This window comes from Mirounga angustirostris, unplaced genomic scaffold (genome assembly GCF_029215605.1).
Source record: "Mirounga angustirostris isolate CCGP_5_RB_7025 unplaced genomic scaffold, mMirAng1.0.hap1 SCAF_5, whole genome shotgun sequence".
Classification (NCBI taxonomy): Eukaryota; Metazoa; Chordata; class Mammalia; order Carnivora; family Phocidae; genus Mirounga; species Mirounga angustirostris.
Window position 1 is genome coordinate 14,480,944 of NW_026991713.1, and position 13,873 is coordinate 14,494,816.

The 13,873-nt window shown below is 46.8% G+C and overlaps 1 long non-coding RNA gene across 1 annotated transcript in view; it reads right to left on the reverse strand.

Moving 5' to 3' along the window:
* The window catches only part of LOC135364392 (uncharacterized), a 59,385-nt gene that overhangs the window by 12,048 nt on the left and 33,464 nt on the right, over positions 1 to 13,873 (reverse strand). Inside the window, exons 6-7 of the long non-coding RNA XR_010411354.1 lie at positions 764 to 988; positions 209 to 488 (exon numbers count right to left, since the gene is read on the reverse strand). This is a non-coding gene — a long non-coding RNA (uncharacterized LOC135364392). The remainder of the gene's footprint in view (positions 1 to 208; positions 489 to 763; positions 989 to 13,873) is intronic.

The following is a 13,873-nucleotide window of genomic DNA, read 5'->3' on the forward strand; positions in this document are numbered from 1 at the left end:
CAAGAGATATGGGAAAAGCAGAATCGGAAGAACTCAGTGAGCGACTGGATGCTGGGGCAGGAGAAGAAATTTGAGAACATGATGATTCCGTTCCCTGAAATGTGAAATCAACAAGGACAGGCTGAGGGGGAAGATAAGGAGCTCAGTTTTCAACATTTTGAGTCTGAGGTACCCACGGAAACGAACAACCGTAACGGTAATCACGAACCATTCACTGAGGCCTCGCGGAGGTGCCAGGCCCTGGGCTTTATGTGCGTATCGTGCGTAATTGTCACAACAGCTCTGTGAGGTGGCCAGTGCGATGATCTTCATTTTGCAGGTGGGAACACGGAAGCTCAGAGAAGTTAGGTCAGCGGGAAGAAGGATGCTATCTGTGATGTGCGCACGCCACTTGCCCTGAGCTGGGCACATGGTGCATGCTTGGACGATGTCACTCTAGCCAGTTCTTATTATCTTCTCTCCACCATGGGAAGGAAATGGGGTCAAGCCTGCAGAGAAGGGGAGTCATATTTTGGAGCCCTGTGTATATATGGATGTGTATATAAATGCCTTCGTGTATATATATATATATATATATATATATATATATATATATATTGGTAGACCCATACCCAGTCTGTTGCTGCTTTTTATTTTTGGCTCTTTAATTAGGCATCTGAGATGCTTCTTGATCTTACTCATTCTCAAGCTCTGTCCCACGCCCACCCCATAATTACTTAATTTTTTACATTTCTTCTCCCGAAGTTAAACTCCGTCTACTCACATTTGTTCTGTTCTGCGAGGGAAATCGTGTGGCTGGCCATGCGGCCAGAGAAGGTTTTTTTTCTTGTGGAGAGAAGGGGAACTTTATTTACTTTTTTAATATAGCTCCTCTCGCCTGTTCCAATGCCAAATAAACAAAGCTGCTATTCATTTTAGCATCTCCCCATCTTTGTCATGCCCAGAGTCATTTTATCAGCAGAGTCTCTTGGGTTGTCTCTCTGAGAGCCTGGAACAGCAAATAAGAATGTTCTCAAAATGTGCTGTGAAAATAGAATCCCATTTAATGAGGCCACTGAGAGTAAGGTTGTTGCTTTCTTGGTAAGGGCAGGAGCAAACATTATGTTTAAAGTCTGGTGGTTGGGAAATGCTGTGGCCTCAGCAAAAAGCCTATCACTGAGTTTGTGACTCAGGGGCAAAGACAGCTGGAAGGATAACTTAGAATCAGGTCACCAGGCTCCCAGAGACCCCATCCTCATGCCTGGGACCCCGGGTGATATGTCTGCCATGCCCTGGCCTTCCCGCTAGCACCCCTCCATATCGCCCCTGTGTCTCATTCATGAACCCCTAAGTATCAGGTTGAAGGTCTGGAGCCCAAGCTTCCATCCAGTGCTACCTCCCTAGTGACCTGGCCTTGCTCTTTGATCTCTGAGCCTTCTGTCCAATGGATGATGAAAACACTCAATATATAAACCACTAGGATGAAGGGAGGAGATCTAGAGTCGCACCCAACTGGTCTCCTTGCATGAGCCCATCCCCCAAAGAAGGGCCCCCCAAAGCTTCTCCATGGTGTCCAATTTGAAAACCACTCCCTTAGGTCAAAAGAGTGCCCAGTGACCATCCATTTGTTCATTTATCCATTCAGAAAATAGTTCCCAAACACCTACTATGTGCAAGGAGCAAGGGATACGTGAATCTAAGTGACAAATGACTTAGTGAATCTAAGAGACAAGTCCCCACTCTTTCAGAGCTTTATATTTTTGTAGGGGGCATAGACAAATGCAAGATAATTTAGACCATGATAAATGCGAGAACCAAGCCAGGGTAATATAATAGAGTATGACCAGGGAGTGGAAGAGCTGTTTTAGATCAGATGATCAAAAGAGGCCTCTCTGCGGAGGTGACAACAGAGCAGACACGATGAGAAGGAGCCAGCTATGTGACGATCTGCTGAAAGGGCTTTGCTGGCAGAGGGACTAAAAAGTACAGAAACCCCGGGGAATCCCTGAGTTCTTCAAGTTTTAGGAGCTGAAAGAGTCAGGAGGCAGGTGACAGAAGATGAGGTCAGAGAGGTCAGCAGGGCCAAGGCATGTTGGCTCTTATAGGCACAGGCATGGGTTTACTTCAGATGTTTCTGGCACCCACCATGATGGTGATACGGTTCCCTGCTGAAATAATGAGATTTGGACACATTCCTTTGTCATACTGCAAAGATGCTGGATGGGGGACCCAAGAGTCCTAACTTAGAAAATCCCTTCCCTCCCAGGTTCCTTTTCCTTTCCAGAAGCTACACCACCAGAAGTGACTTCGTCCCTGTGGGGGCCTTCAGTTTTCTCTTCTATAGCATGAATTGACTGGGAAACATCAGAACCCTCCTTTTCCAGTGAAATCCTACATGGAGCTTGAAATTATGAAAGACACAAAAGTAGTATTGTATTAGCTATAATTTTATTCTGTAACTTTTAATTTAAAACATTTATCACCACTATCCATCAGGAGAACACTGAAGGTCTTCTGAGGAACTTGGTCTGTATCAGCCTCGGCATCCAAATTACCTTTACGTTTTGTGTTCCTTACAGAACACAGTTCTGAGAAAATCACCAGCATTTTACCAGCTTGCTCTGCAATCTCGGGTGACTTTCCAAATAAACCAAGACACAGAAGGAGAAGTCCTACTCTGAGGACTCCACAAAACACAGTTGCCCAGGCAGCCCAAGTAAATGTATATTAAACATTTGAGTGTGCTTTTTGCATGCTTTAAAACCAAGCTTTTAAATATTTTATTTTAACAAAACAGTAATCCAACGTTTATTGCAACACTCCAGATCCTTCCATGGAACACTGAAAAACAGCCAGTATGAGTCAGCTCCAGGACACCACAGCTCCTAGTGCTCACACATAGTTGGTGTTTCTGGGTAGAGCCCCTTTGAATGCCATCACCCCAAAATAGACACCAAAGTAGACACTTACAGTGACACACAAGACCCTGAGGCCTTGGGCTGGAGCCAGGAAGGGGCAGCTAGAGTAGGGTGGAGGGCAAAAGGAGCTGGAGTACTTAAGTCCAGGGACTAGTTTATTGTCAGAAATGATCCGAGTGTGACCCCAGGGACAGGCAGGGTGACACCTCCTTAAGTCAAGTCCTCCCAAACTCACTTGTACTTACTACTTTTGAAATCATACATGGAGATATCTCCCCCTTGGAACTCATCCTTCTAGATTGGCTAAAGCAACTTTTCCTCTTTAAAGCCTTCTCTGTCTTGCTCAAGCATGATGACTTCTGTCTTTCTGCCCTCCTTTGAGCCAGCTCTGAACCTGACACAGCTCTCTCTCACTGCACCATCTTACTGTCCTACCGTAAATGTTCTAGGCTAGACCTTGTCAGCATTCTAGGCTAGACCTTGAAGGCAGAAACCATGATTGGAGCTCCAGTCATGGGGCCTACTATTTTTGTTAATTTACTCAGTAAATATTAATTGAGCCCCTTCTATGTGCCAAGCAGTGTTCTGACTACTCTCAGTGTTCATTCAGTGGAGAATAAATCGAAGTCCCTGCCTCTATGAGTGGGGGACACTCAATATACACTGAATTATTTTCTCATAGTCCCCTATGATAACTGCTTTTAGGAGCACTAGGAGAGGAAGGATTTCATTTATCTTATTTTAACCCCAGCATAGAACTGGTGTATAAATAGGGTCACCCTTCATAGTTGTTGTTTTTTTTTAATAGACTTTATTTTTTAGGACAGTTTTAAATTCACAGCAAAATAGAGCCGAAGGTACAGATTTCCCATATACCTTCTTCCCCCGCACATGCATAGTTTCCCCCACTATCAACATCCCCCCAACCAGAGTGGTACATTTGTTACAATTGGTGAATTTTATTCAGCGCTAAAAAGAAATGAGCTATCAAGCCATGAAGAGACATGGAAGAAATATCCATGCATATTACTAAGTGAAAGAAGCGAATCTGGTAAGGCTACATATTATATGATTCCAACTAGATGACATTCTGTAAAAGGCAGAACTATAGAGACACTAGAGAGATCATGGAGTCAGGGGCTAGGGGGAGGAAGGGATGAATAGGCAGAGCACAGAGGATTTTTAAGGTAGTGAAGTTTTCTGTATGATCCTATAACAATGGATACATATCATTATTCATTTGTCAAAACCCATAAAGTGAACCAACCAATTAGTGAGCTCTAATATAACTGTGGACTCTGGGTGATAATTATATGTCATTGTAGCCTTACAGTCTTTTGATTTTATTTCTTGTTATGACTTTGGGATATCTGAAGGCCTAATAATGTACCATTGTCATGGTACGTTACATATGCTGGTTCCGTATTTACTAGAACCCCTTAATATTTTAGGCAGAGTTGTTTCACAGGTTAGGCAGCTCTGGCAAGAAAATGAATAGATGGGGTGAGCTTGAAATTCTTGGAGATGGGATGAGAAAAAGGCCCAAGGCTCTGCACCCTCAGCCACCCAGGCTCTGAAGGAATCCCAGCTCCTAGGATGGGGAAAGCTCACTGATTAGCCCAGGACCAGCCATTCTCACTGCTCACTGGTTATTCTGGGTTTCAGAAGAAAGAAGACAAAGGTTAAGAGAGAGGAAAATATAATGATAGGATGAGGTGGTGGAGAAAGGAATATAGGGGTCAGAGGGGAGCAGAGGTTTGCTCCTACACAGACTAAAAATACCAAATTCTAGAAGAACTAAAAGGACCTCCCAGTCTTCTCCCTGCAGCACCAAGAACTAAAGACAGGGGACTGTGGTCATGATTTATAACAACCCTACAGGTTACGGGTTCTGTTCTTTATCCAACATTTTAAAAACAATCTCCCTACACACATACTGTCTCTTTACTCAAATAAATGTATTTTTAAATGACATTTTATATGACTATCACAGATTATGAGTTTTATGAGCCAGATGATTTTTTCTAATACACATTGAAATAAATAGCTGTTAAAACTTAAATGTTCAGGCGCCTGGGTGGCTCCGTTGGTTGGGTGACTGCCTTTGGCTCAGGTCTTGATCCCAGAGTCCCAGGATCGAGTCCCACATCGGGCTCCCTGCTCAGCAGGGAGTCTGCTTCTCCCTCTGACCCTACCCCCTCTTGTGCTCTCTCTCTCACTGTCTCTCAAATAAATAAATAAAATCTAAAAAAAAACCTTAAATGTTCATTTGTGTGCCCTCTAAGTCACCCTGTGGACCACCGGTGTCATGCACATGGCCCTGGGACAGGACTGGTGGAGAGAAGTACCCCTGGTGCTGAACAGACTTGGAGCCAATCTTGGTCTTTGATTTATGAGCAACCATGGGCAAGTCACCTGGGTGCCCTCTGTTCATCTGTAAAATCAGAGAGTTGACCAGGGACGTCTGGGTGGCTCAGTTAGTTAAGGGTCTGCCTTCTGCTCAGGTCATGATCTCGAGGTCTTGGGATCGAGACCTGTGTTGGGCTCCCTGCTCAGTGGGGAGTCCGTTTCTCCCTCTCCCTCTGCCCCTACCCCCCACTCGTGCACTCTGTCTCTCAAAAAATAAATACAATCCTTAAAAACAATTTTTTTAATAAAAAAAAAAAAAGAGTTGACCAGATGCCATCTCCGGTCCCTTCACACTCTGAGGCTCTGCATTGTTCATTCTAGAAGGGTAGAGTCACTGGAGGTGGCACGCCCAAGACAAAGTTCTCAGCACCCTGCCCTCTCTCCTCCTTCCGAAGTTTCTCCCCACCACCCTGTTACACCCCCTTTCCCTACTGCAAGGCCGATCTGCATGGGAGACAAGCCTGCACAGATCCAACCCCCAAATTAAAATTAAATTGTTAAATTAGAAGAAAAACACTCCAGTTTTGCCAAACCTCGGCACAGCCCTCTCACACCCTTTAAATTTGGTGAAGTGAGTGATACCCTTTGCCAGGGAGGCACATCCCAACCCACACAAAAGAAATCTCTTTCTTGTTTTTGAAAAAAATGTTTACAATGACCTTTAACATCTCAATCTTTCACAAGGGAGCCAGACAGACAAGGAGTCTAACCATTCCCAGGCAGGACCCCCACACTCAGCATCCTCCTCCACTGTCTGGCCCTAGATAGACACCCCCAAGTCCTTCAGGGAAGTCAGCAGGCTTCAAACCCTCCCTAAAAGGGCAGCGTGTGGAGGGAGGGGAGTTAAATCCCGTGGGTAATTGACCGCAGAATCTGCAGGAGCAAGATTTGCTAGGGCATCGCTGTAGCTAACACACCTTCAGCCCCCAAAGGCTCTTTATCGACAGCTGGCAGAGAGGCCCCCACATCCAGAAAATAGGGGCCACCGGGTCCAGAAAAATAAAGGAAAGAGCTTGAATTCTATTCGTATATCTCAGATTTTATGCAATCTCCAGATAACGTTATTATCCAGAGAAGGACTTAGAGTTAATGACAAGCAGCCTATATCCATTGCTTTGTGCCAGGCATGGCTGGAATTGTGTACATTGTTGATTTCACAAAATTTCTGTAGTAACTCTGTGAGGCATGTATTATAAACCCCATTTTACAGACGAGAAAATGGGAGTTCAGGGTATGTAAGAAATTTTCCAAGGTCACACAGCTGGTAAATGGTAAAGCCCGAATCCCAGACCCAGGCTTGAAGCAATACCTTCCATGTGTGGGTCCTTTTGCATTTTTTTAGTACTCTGTGCATGTCATAATAACCATCACTTAGAGAAATGGATAGATTATAGATTGATAGGTTAGACAGATAGATACAGAGATATAATTTCTAATCCTCCCAGTCCTGTGAAGATGGATATAGGTATGTCACCTCCATTTTACACAAGAGGAAATCAAGCGCCAGAAAGATTTAAGAACTCATTCCAGGTCATGGCATTTATAAGTGCTTAAGCCAGGATTTGAACCTAGATCAGCCTGACCCCATGGTTTGGGCTTTCACTATGTTGCCTGCAGAATTCCATCTGATTTTTCTAACGATTCTGTGACTTCGCTATGATTAAAAAAAAAAAAAAAAGCATGGTGTAGTAGAGCCCAGATCCTATTAAATTAAATTCTGCAAACCTGGCCTGATTGATCAGCTTCAAGGGGTCCCTAAAAATTCAATTGATGCACAATCATATGTACATCTATCACTTTCTGGCTTGTGTCTTTCAAAGCACTTGCACACTAGCTTCTTCTTACCTGTTTATTACCCATCTGTCTATCCATCTATCGAACCACCTCTTATCTATCTGCTTATTTATTCTTTACCTCCCCAACTATACTATTCCCTTGCATCTGTCTTAATTATGACTGTATTCCAGTGCCTAGCACAGTGCCCTCAATAAGTATTTGTGGACTAAGTGAGTGAGCACATGCTCAGAATTAAATGGCTGTTAAACACCCCAAGTAGCAGCACAGAGCCCTGTGGGAGTTCAGAGGAGAAAGGAGAAACCCCTATGAGTTGGAGTGGACCAGAAAGGCTTCCTGGAGGAGGAGGTGGGCTTTAGGGCTTTGATGGGTGAGTAGGTATTAGGTAGAGGAGCAAAGAGAGCATTCCAGGAAGGAAAGAAACCAGAGCAAAAGCACCAAGAGAGCAGGCTGGCCATCATCTAGGACCCTGAGTTAGAAGAGTCTCAGAGCAGCTAGAAGCAAAGTCTGATGACACTTCTGCCCTCGGAGCCCCAGGAAGACCCTCACAGACTTGCCCTCAATGAGGAGCTTGAATCATCCAGAGGACTTTATCTACCTGTGGCTGTCTAGTCCCCTCTGGAACTGGGGATCATCCTCATTCGGGAGCTTCCCCCCACCCCACCTCCATCTGTGTATTAAATGGCCGTGGCTCTGGCCCAAACCAGGGTTGGCAAAGGAGGAAGGAGGGAACGGGGAACGCATGTCGGCAAGGGGCTCAACAAACCTGTTCTTCCTGGGGCTTCGTCAATTTGGGAATTTTACTTCTCCGTAGAAGTAAAAGCAGCAGGCTCTGGGCCCAGACAGTCTTCCTGCTTATTGGCTGTGTGACCTCAAGCCGCTCACCTGCCCTCTGTGTAGCTCATCAGTCCCATCGGGGATCCCTGCCTCCATGACTTAGGATCAGTACCCACTGTCCAGAGCAGCTACCTACTCTCCTGGTCACACAGTGGCCACTCCACACATGAAATGTTCCACTTCACTGCCTCGCAATTTTATGTCAACCACACTGAGCCCCAGTACGTAACACTTCTCTTTCCCTTCTGTGTTAAGAACCAACTGAGAGTGTGGAGAGAACCATTCCCATCATACACATCTAATTCCAAAGACCTGGGTACAGAAAAGGAGAGCATAATGTATCTCATTCTTAATTTTTTTTTTAAAGGTTTTATTTATTTATTTGACAGAGAGAGAGAGAGAACAAGTAGGCAGAGAGGCAAGCAGAGGGAGAGGGAGAAGCAGGCTCCCCGCCGAGCAGGGAGCCCGATGCGGGGCTCGATCCCAGGACCCTGGGATCATGATCTGAGCTGAAGGCAGCCGCTTAACCAACTGAGCCACCCAGGCGCCCCTCATTCTTAATTTTTTATGAAAATGACACACGGAAATGATAAAAATTTGTATATATTCGGTTAAATAAAATATGTTCTTAAAATTAATTTCATCTGCTTTTTCCCCCCTTTTTAATGCAGCTACTAGAGCAATTTAGAATTACTCCTGATGCAAGGCATGTGTCATGGAATGCCCTCCTTCTCCCAGTCCTCCGTGGGATATAGGGGACAAAGGAGCACTCCTTTTATGCTCCAATGCCTTACATTTTAACTTCAGAGATGCTTATCATTTACCATTGATCACTAATTGTCTCTGTAGTGTAACATTTAACTAGTATGTTTCTATGTAAACCACCAAAAAAAAAAAAAAAAGAATTACTCCTGTGGCTCTGGGGACAGCGATGCCTTAGACAGTCACGTCCACTCCCGTGGTCCCACCTATGTCACAGGGCCACCCAGAGCCATTCAGTGTAGTGATAGGAGTGCAGTCCAGGAGCTCCACAGTCAGGTCTGAATCACCGCCCTGCCACTTACCAGGTGAATCACCTTGGGCAAGTTCCATAGAACAATGCCTGCGTATGGAATGCACTCGATAGAAGTTATTTCTTCTCACAGAGAGGCAGCCCTGTGCTGTATTTGCAGCTCAGAGATCTAAAACCTGACTGCTGGACAGGCATCCTCCCTTGCTCACTAGTCGTGCAGCCTTGAAATTACTCAACCTTCCCCGGGCCTCAGTTTCCCCATCTGCACCATGGCAGGAGTCCCAGTGTGAAGGGATTTGGCTGCCGTATGTGGTCATCATTCAGCAATCAGTTCTGTGGTTCGGCACCCTCGAGGCCCCTCACTTCCGTCGCACCCATCTCCTGCATCTCCCCCCTCCTCTCTCTTCCCACTGTCTCAGTTCAGCTCTGCCTCTCTTCTGGTCTCATCTGCAGCAGTCACTGTCTAAGTGATCTCCAGCCTCCTGGCTGGCCCCTTCCATCCATTTTCCACGGTGGCTGCTGAAGCACCAGTCCCAAATCCTAGAACTGGCCACATCACTCCTCGTGTGAAACCCAGCAGTGGCTCCATGGTGTCTACAGGTAAAGCCTGCAAGATCCACCAGGGTCCACCAGATCCTCCAGGTCCTCTCTCAGCAGACCCCCCTCACACCCAGGGCTCTGGCCATACCCAGCCCCTCTCCAATCCCCAAACATTCCAGGCTGTTCCAGGCCTCTCTGCCTTTCCCTCCTTCTTTTATCTTCCATGAGTGCCCCACACCTGTGTCAGACCCAACACCAGACTCAGCTCAAGCTCAAGAGTTTCCTGAACTTCTCCCCAACCCTTCAGTGGATGTGACATCCCCTGCCAACTTTGTGCCCATGCTGTGCTCATACAGAATTCTGCTGCCCCATGGGGCACTTGGGTGGCACAGTAGGTTAAGCATCTGACTTGGTTTCAGCTTAGGTCGTGATCTCAGGGTTGTGAGATCGAGCCCTGCATCGGGCTCCACACTCAGCACGGGGTCTGCCTAAGGTTCTCTCTCCCTCTCCCTCTGCTCCTCCCCCACCCCCGCTCACACCCCCAAACACTCTCTCTCTCAAATAAAGAAATCTTAAAAAAAAATTCTGTGGCCCCATCTGCAACCCACTAATGCACTTTCAGTTGGTATGCCTGCCTTCCGTTATAGACCATGAGAGTCTTAGGAATCATGGTGATAATACTGAATTTATTGAGAGCATGCTCAGTGCCAGCCCTGCCTGAGGACCAAACACAGTTACCTCACTCCTCTTACCTAGAGCACCTCTGAGTTGGGTATTAATGACCATCTTACAGTTCAGGGAGCTAGAAGACAAAGAAATGGAGTAAACTCCCCAAGTATGTGGTGAGCCACAGTTCAAAGCCAAGTGATCGCGCCTCAGAGATCACGCTCTTCACCTCAATGTATTTTTTAAACTGAGATATAACTGATATATAACATTGTGTAAGTTTAAGTTATATAATGTGCTGATTTGATACATTTATGTATTGCAATATAATTGCCACCACAGGATAGTTAAAACCTCCATCACATCCCATAATTCTCATTTCTCTTTTGTGGTGAGAACGTTTAAGATCCACTCTTTGCAACTTTGAAGTAGCTAATACAGTATTGTTGACTATAATCACTATGCTGTGCATTAAATCTCCAGAAATTATTCATCTTCTAGTTGCATATGTGGACCCTTGAGCAACATCTCTCCAGTTCCCCACACCACCCCCAGTTCCTGGTAACCACCATTCTACACTCTATTTCCTCATATGAGTTCAGCTTTTAAGATCCTATATACAAGTGAGATCATCCTGTATTTGTCTTTCTGTCTGACTTATCTCACTTAGCGTGATGCCCTCAAGGTCCATCCAAGGGCAGGATGTCCTTCTTTCTCCTAGGTGAATGATACTCTAGTGTGTGGGTGTGCATGTGTGTGCATGTGCACACACATAAAACATCTTTATCCATTCATCCAAGGACGGACACTTAGGTTGCTTCCATATCTTGGCTATGGCGAATAATGCTGCCCTCGATTTGCTTTTATTTTTCTTTCATGAGATATAGTGGTGGCGGCCAGGCTGATTTGCTTTTATAACCTAAGCTAACATGGTTAATTTTTGAAGCCAGGAACTCAGAGAGGGAAAGTTACTTGCCCAAGGTCACCCGAGAGGTCTCTTCCGGGCCAGAAGAGGAGTCTGAGCCTCGTGGAGCTCAGTGTTCATTTCCTCATTTTTTGTCTGGTCCAATGTCCTTGCCATGAAAGCCCAGGCTGATGCGCCCCAGCAACAAGCAGGAAGGCTCCTGGGCGCTCGCCTGCAGACGTGGCCCAAAGCGAGGAAATGTCCACAGTGAGAGAGAATAAGCACAGCCAAGGGAGCATCTGCTTTGTTTGCTCAGCTTGGTGTGTTTTCATTACAATCTGGAATCTGATCCCGCCTGGGAGGCACATGGAGGCTTCCTTTCTTCTCCTGTAGGGCAGAAAAGAGAGTAGGGTGGAGGAGCTTAGCTGAGAAGTGCTGACAGGGAGGCAGAACAGGTCAAGTCCAGGGTCGGGGCACTCCCTGTGGAAGCCCAGACAGAGGGGGTGCTGGGCGGAGACCCTGGGGGAGTGAGGGGACGGGCTCTCTGTCAGGGCCTGTCACTCAGGGGGGCGATCATTTCTCAGTGAGTAATGCCCCTCCAAGCCAACTGAGATGGGGCCTTGCCTGAAGGTCGGGTCCTCAGGCCCCCAAAAGGAAGATCTCTTAAGGATCACATCAGGCAAGAAAAAAAATCCGACCTTGAAGAGCTCTGCAGGAGTGCACCTGCTGCCCTCTCCTCAGCCCACAAAGCGGGGCAAGCAGGGAAAGTCAGAAAGGGCAGGAGGTTCCTGTCAGGCCAGGGGAGTTTCCAGCAACTTTTCTAAAACCACTGGTAATGGCGCTATTGGGTATTCATTGTGCAAGTTCTCTTATGAGAAACCATTGAATAAATGCCTTTCGGAATTAAGTGTTAGGGAACCAAAAAAAAAGTTCTCTTCGGCAGAACTGGTGCACTTCCCTTTGTCAGATAATAGAATCTTTGGGTCTCAGACCGGAAGAAGCATTAAAGGTCATTGGCCCGCCTCACGCTTCACTTTGCTCCTACAACCAGTCAGCCATGTTGCAGGCTCTGTGTAAGGTGTTGGCATATAGTAAGGAATCGGAAAAAGAAAATGTAACACCTGAGTACGAATAAAGACATCAAAGAATGTGGCTTAGGTGTGCGGGCAAGTGGGTTTCTCATTATTGAACCCCAGAATTAGACTTACCCATCAAATACAGACAGTTTTGGGCTGCCTCAGCCTTCCCCACCTTGGGGCCTGACCTGACAAACGTATACTCTGGGAAGCAGAGCAGATTACATGCTATTTGTAGGAAAGACAGCTCTCAAAGAGAAAGGAAAGGAGAATGGGCTGGACTACTTACTATGTTTTCCCCATTTCTTCTCCAAACCCTCTGATTGGAGTATGTCAATCCCTCTGACGAGGAGTGAATGACCAGGGCAGACAGGCCAGGGGTGTCGCTCCCCTAATGTGGAAGGAAACTGCAGGACTTTGGAAATAAGAGATTTCCCCCAATAGCTTGCCCCCAACCTAAAGGTATTCTGCTCTGAAGAAAAGGACTCAGGGGCCCTAGGTCCCTTCAGAGTGAAAACTTCTGCCTCAGACAAGAGCCTCAATAAGAATACCTTCCCACCGACACACCCATCAGCCAGCAAAACAGGTTTCAGTGCCCGGAGCCAGCAAATGCATCCACCCTGTATCAGGATCATTTTGACTGCAAGTAACAGAAAATTCCACCTCAATCTGGCTGAAACACACTGAAGACCTGGGGATTAGCATCTTGGTGAAGTTGTCAAGGTCCTAGGCTCCTTCTGTCTCTGCGGGCCGGCCTCGGGCTCAGCTTCATTCTTAGACATTTCCCCTGTGCTGTGCAGGCTGCCTGTGGCATTCTGGGTTATATGCTTCATGCTTCCCTGCTCACATCAGTCGTGGAATAAGATGTTCTCTTGCATCTGATTGGGACCGTTTATTCACACGTCCGTCCCCAGGCCCCAGAGAGAGGAGTGCTGTGTTCTGAGTGACTTGAGGTAATCAGTATCTACCTTTTGTGTTGGGAGTTGGGTCAGTTCTGCTGAAGCCCATGGCTGGGTGGAGGGGGTAGAAACCTAAAAGTGTTGGAGTTCTCTTAGGATGTAGGAAGTGGGAAAATGGATGATGGGTAGAATCTGAGGTAGGGATTTGATCCAGGGTGTTTATTGGGGTCTGCTCTGGGAATGGTCTGCATGTGGGAACACCAACCTGAGAAGTGAGGGAAGTAGGATGGGGGGGAGGGTGAACTACAAGGTGGTTACAAGAGGGACCTCAGATGATCCCACGCAGAGCCCTAGAGCTGAGAAGGCCCCTCAGAATGGTCACACATCATGGCAAGACAGCCAGGCCTTTGAACTCCTGCACCAACCAGTCATTGTGCATGGGCTACACTAGGAATGTGGTATAAACTTGGGCAAGGCCTTGCCCCCTTACCTGAGGGCAATTCCTGGAAAGCCTCTCAGCCATGAGCCATCAGCCACCACCACCCCAGACAGCTGGGGGAATGAGCACTTCTGTCGGGCGGCGGGGGGTCCAGGTGGCACACCAGAGCCTCCATTGCGGAAGGCAGCAACCGTCTTAGAGGACCTGTCTTGGCCTCGCTTCTATCCCTGCTGGGAACCCAAGATGGAGTCGGGGGATGACATGGCAGTCCCTCTCCGATGCCCTGCTCTGAATACCCCGGGCTTCCCCTCAGCCACCACAAGAGAGAATTGAACATGAAGGTGCTTTGTAAACCACAGAAGCACAAGAAATTCTGAGCTTCTGGAACACTTCTTTGTGA